This window comes from Equus przewalskii, chromosome 6 (genome assembly GCF_037783145.1).
Source record: "Equus przewalskii isolate Varuska chromosome 6, EquPr2, whole genome shotgun sequence".
NCBI lineage: Eukaryota > Metazoa > Chordata > Mammalia > Perissodactyla > Equidae > Equus > Equus przewalskii.
The window spans coordinates 39,652,720-39,658,514 of NC_091836.1; the positions used below are offsets into that span (position 1 = coordinate 39,652,720).

At 44.2% G+C, this 5,795-nt stretch overlaps 1 long non-coding RNA gene across 1 annotated transcript; it reads left to right on the top strand.

Moving 5' to 3' along the window:
- The first annotated feature begins 3,876 nt into the window (after positions 1–3,876).
- Positions 3,877–5,329, top strand: LOC139083896 (uncharacterized). The gene is made up of 2 exons (XR_011540969.1): positions 3,877–4,061; positions 4,361–5,329. It is a non-coding gene; the product is annotated as an uncharacterized lncRNA (long non-coding RNA).
- The last annotated feature ends 466 nt before the right edge of the window (positions 5,330–5,795 follow it).

Sequence of the window (5,795 nt, forward strand, 5' to 3'; positions counted from 1 at the left end):
CCCATAGAGTGTTAGCAAAGGCCTTGGGAAAAGAATTAGGAGCCCTGCCTCGTCCCTTGCTATGTTAGGCAGCAAAGCCTGCTTTCCTGCGCCAGGAACAGCAACCCGACAATGCTCCCGCTGCCAGACCCTGGCTTCCCTGCCGAGTCAGGCAGGGTTGGAAAGGCAGACGTCAGCCAAGTGAGGCTCCATTTGAGTCATATCCTGGTAAATGTGTGTCAGAAGCAGGTGAAAGATGTTAAACTTTATACAAACTGCACAGGAGATGAAAGGTGAGGAGCACAGCATCCTGAGCTTCACTTTGTGCCCAAACCCGCTTTCCGTTATGCAGAGAGAGACACACTGGCTACTTACAGAGCAGAATGCAGAGCAGTCCCCGTGGCTGGCAATGAGGATGCAGCAGGGCAGCCTGGGTGCTGACATTGGGGTCCGACTTCACCAGTCGCGGGACTCTGAGGCTCAAAAGAGGCAATAACGGAACAACAACGTGAATGTACTTAATACTACTGAACTGGACACTTAAAAATAGTTAAGATGGTAAATTTTATATTATGCGTATTTTAGTGTAATTAACAAAAACCAAGCTGACAACATGGACAGCAAAGTACTAAACAACAGCAACAACCGAGGCAATCATTGGCCCCCAGTCCTAATATGCAAGCAGTGTAACGGGGAATGAAACTGCTCCCTCCATCTCCGGCCAAGCTGGAGGATCCAGGGGGCCATGGTGTGTGCACGCCCTCTGTGAAGGCCATTCCAATGTCCACTTTAATTATGATGGTCCCATCTGGGCCTCTGACCACCTGTCTCACCCAGCATTGTCCTTGGGACCTAAGGGGAAGCGTATCCTCACCAAAAGACAGCCTTCTCCATGGTTGAAATTTTCCTCCAGGGGCTCTGCCTGGGTCCTCGTCAGCACGCGCTCACTCTCAGACACTTACTGCATCTGGCTCCCTGCACCCCCAGAGCTTGGGCAAATGTCTGTGCCTTCCTGTTCCTCAGCTGATATTTTCAAAGGAATATCACCAAGACCTAACAGAAATAAATGAGGAAAAAATGACCAAAAATACAAATTGCATAAGTAGAAAAGTAGCTTTACTTTATTGAACACAATCTATATATTAGTCATCAGGCTGAGTGCTTGACAGGTGTCATTTTTAATCCTGACAATACTCTGGAAGGAAATTATTACTGTGCTTTTTCAAAACCAAAGGAACTGCTGCTCAGAGATCTTAGGCACACAGTGAGGCCAAACCAAGACTCCAGCCCTGTTGACTGGCTGCGAAGTCTGTATTTCCTTTTCCCTCTATACTGCTCCTGGATTCCCATCAAGGGCCATTCACAGAAACAGCAGAGAGCTTTAACAGATGCCCACGTGTCCCATGGTCACCACGCTCTACCCTGGTGGCAGGTCCAGGTTTAGGCCTTTCCTGCCTCTCTTGGCTCCTGCCTCCTTCTCAGTAAGCTCATGGGGCAGGGGCTTCATTTTCTTGGTCAGCATCGTACCTCTGTTGCCAAGAGCAAAGCTTGACGTCCAGCAGGTGCTCATAAATATTTACTGAATAGAAGAGTGAATGACTGATCTCTTAGTGACATCACATTCTGCCCAGCACCCAAGGGCCGGTCTGTCAGTCCATCTTGTCCTGCTATCCAAGGACAGATGTCAACTTTCTTTTCTTTTCTTTTCTTTTTTTTAAAGATTGGCACCTGAGCTAACGATGGTTGCCAATCTTCTTCTTTTTTTTCCCCCCCTGCTTTTTCTCCCCCAACCCCCCCAGTACATAGTTGTATACTTTTAGTTGTGGGTTCAACTTTCATTTGTAACTCATTATTCAGATACCAGAGTCCTCATTCTTAATATTAGTTTCTAACTCTATTAGCTCTCAGTTAACTTACTGAGTTCTATCAAATGAGTAAGTCCTTTCATAGCCTTAAATTTCTCTCCCTCATAAAAACTCCACTCGTTACAGCAGACCAATTTTGTCACAATATCCTACAATAGCTATCCCATATGCACCCTAAAACTTAGCACCACTCTGTACCAGGGGACAGCCTTTCACAGATGGGTTTGGAATGTCCCACTTGGCTGATGAAATTGACCCCTCCTCCCTCCTTCCCGGATCCTCCACCAGCACTGCGTTTCCTAACCTTCTTTCAAAGAACACAGCCCTTCCAGAAAGCCCTAAAGCTGTGTAAGTTTTGGCTGGACCCCATTCAAGATCAGTATTTTACACTTAATCTGCTTCTAGATGGAGCAATCAGGATCAAGAGGATTTATGAGGAGTGTTTTCCTGCAGCCTGAACTTTCTCTCATGTTTTATCATTTATTTACAGTCTAGTGTCTTCAGTGAACTTCAGCCCCATCCTGTGGCCTCCAGTTGTGTGATACTATCAGATGGCCCCTTGCTGCTGGAGTGGATGTTCTTGGCAATGAAAAGAAGAAGTGGGGGCAAAGATGAAGTATGGGGCCTAGATGCTTCTAGCAGTTTAGATGGTGACTTCTCAGGAACTTGTTGTTAACTGCTCTGCACCCCCTGCATTGATTAGATTCTGGTTCTCTGGGGCCAGTTTCTTCCTGCTCTCTGGAGCCCCAGCTTCGCACCTGGCTGACTCACCTTTTGCACTGAGTTCAGCACTGGAGATGGAGAGGGGTTGGGGAGGAGAGGAGAAATTTTAGTGCTGTATGAATTCAGTTGGAAAAATAATCATACAGGATTTAAGCAAATCTCATATTGCCCCTGGAATGGTTTTAGGTTTTTTTATAAAACCCAACCAGCGTCAGCTGATGCCCCATCTCTTCAAGGTCAAACATTCCAAGATTCTAGAGGGAGCAAAGCTGTGTTCCCAGATTTGTCTAGAAGCCCTTTCTCCCCCCTCACCTTAACTGACGCCTGGATGGTCCCCATGAGGGATTTCTTTTGCAGCCTCTCCCAAGCCTCCCATTTGGAGAGTGGGGCTGCCCAGTTCCTTCTCTCCTGGTGTCACTTTGAGATTACTGCTCAGAGGAACTCATTCTTTTCTCAAGAGACTGTTTTCTTTTAAAGTTCACAATGTTCATTTTTTTCTTTGTGTGCTGCAAGGAGAACTCTGATTCTGACTGAAATTCTGCCAATTAGAAAGATTGTTTTCCAATCGTCCTGAAATTTTTCAGAGTTGCTCAAAGTGTTGGGAAAATTGGATACCAGAATTTTTAGATCCCTGGCCGACCAAGAGGCATGGGCAGAAGGTGACCTGGTCTTCAGAGCTCTCACAAGATCTCTGAGAGAGACCGGTATGACAGTCCTTGGGGACTTTCCCCCTTTATAAATGCTGTGTTCATTTTTTAATAAGATATTTGACATATATAAAAATAAAATATAATGTATGTAAGGTGAAAAAAATACTCCTGGACCACTCGCCCAACTTGAGAAATAGAATGTTGCCGGAATGATAAAGCAGCCGCGGGCGCTTGCTGCTGGTTGTCCCCTCACCACGAGGGACATGTGTGTCTGTTGTTCCCTTGCCTGTCATTGCAGTTTGAAAGCGTGTTTAGTAAAATGAATATATTTGATAATTTTGTGTGCATTTGAACTTTATGTGAATAGTATCACACAGGGTAATTTTTTGTGCCTTCTGTTTTTCAGGTTCATCTGAATTGATGCCGTTAGCCATAGTTAATTCATTTTTGCTGCTGAATAGTATTCCGTTATATGACTATGCCACACTTTTTTTACCGTCCCCTGCCTGTGTACATTTGGCTATTTCCCATTATGCTATTGATAGTAATGCTGCTGTAAATATTCTTGGCCATGTTTCCTGGGCACGTGGACGAGATTTTCTCCTGGGTCACAGTATTTCCTTTTACCATTTTCTCTATATTCTCATCTTCTCTGCTAGGATTCTCTCCTTCTTCAGTGATGTCATTTCTGGTTATTGTCCTCAGAGACTCTGCTGCACACACCGATGGTATAAACGTAAACAAGCCACAGTGCCTTTCCTTGGTCCGCTCCAGGGTGGCGGAATAACTGATCACAGCAGTCACGTTGTGACCCACTTGAAACCCCGACGCTGGATTCTTGGAGGTCAGCTCGCCTGTCGTGCCGTCTTCCCCTCTCTCCTGGTCACCACGGCTCCTCCCTGCCTAAAGTCTCTATCTTTACTTATTCTTTTCACAGCACCCCCGCTTTTGGGTCCCAGGCATTCTCCGCATTCCAAGTCAGATCTTTTCCCCGTCCTCATGATTCTATCCCATGGCCAAGTCCCTCAATCTCCCCTTCACATATTTTCATTTTCAGTCCATAGTTTTTCTCTAAGCCCACTAAACTTGGTGGGGGTTCCCCATGCCCCTCAAATCCCCAACATCTTTGATTTTTTCTCTTAGACGACTATCTCGCCTCTGCCTTTCCCTGAAGAACTTTGCTGCTTTTACCAACGTCTCTCATCATTTGACTTCTGCCCCAGCCTCTGTGGAAGATGCCCTCTCAGAGCTCACCAGTGACCTCCCAAGGATCAAGGCTGAAGGCTGTGTCATTGTCCTTCCTCACCTGGCTGCACCCCTGCCCTCTGAAACTCCTTCTTTGGTTTGCACAGCATGCTACTGCCCCGATCGTCCTCCCGACCTGTTCCTTGTCTGCCCTATTCTTCTTGTCTGTGTACATTCCTTAGGTTCTACTTCGGAGAAATCATCCATTCCTTCCATTTTAGCCAAGACACAACCATCTAACCCAGGAAATTAACATTAGTGCCATTTAACTCTCAGACCCTGTTTGAATTTTACTTATTGTCTGAGTAACGTCTTTTACAGCAACAGGACCTAACCTAGGATCAGTCATGTCTCAATCTCCTTCAGTCTGGATTTGTTCCTCAGTCTTTCCTTGACTTCATGATCTTGATGGTTTTGAAGACACAAGTCCAATTATTTTGTCAAATGTGCCTCAGTTTTGGTTTACTGATGTTTCCTCATTAGATTTAAGTTATACATCTTTGCTAGGAGTATTCCAGAGGTGATGCTGCATTCCTTTCATTGCACTACTAAAAGGCGTAGGATTCAAATTTATCCCATTACTGATGACATTAATTTTGATCGCTGGATTAAGATTGTATCTCTCAGGCTTTTCCACTGTCAAATTACTTCTCTCCTCTTTGTAGGTAATGAAGTAATTAATGAATATATATGGGAAGCTGCTTTGAGACTCTGTAAATATCCTGTTAATCATCAAACTTTCAATTTACTCTTTATTTATGTCAGTATGAACTCATGAATTGCTATTTTATTCAATGGATTTTAATCTATTGTTATTTATTATCATCGTTTATTTTGGTACTGAATTGTCAAGCTGGCTTTAGAGTCCTTTTGACATGTTCTGTCGTTCTTCGAAAACTGCCTTATTTTCTGGCACAAAAAGTTGTTTCAGGCTCACCTTTTACTTTTTCTATTCGGTCTTAGAATTAGCCATTTTTTTTAAGGAATGCGGTATTCTTTTAGTGAAAAATGGTATTTAGGACCCAAAATCTGGGTTCTTGATGAGTTTACTGCTGTTGGGGTGTTATTGCTCCCACCCTCTCTCAGAGGGAAGAGCTAGGGAATACACACATTTACATCTCTATTTCTCTCTATATTGATAACTATGAGTTCACATTTATATCTCTAATTCAAATCCATAGTGTTCACTCTAGTTTTCTCCCTTTCCATTTTCGTAACTGTGATGGTTAATTTTATGTGTCAGTCTGACTGGGCTACGGGGCCCCCAGATACTTGGTTAAACATTATACCGGTGTGTCTGTGAGGGTGTTTCTGGATGAGATAAACATTGGAA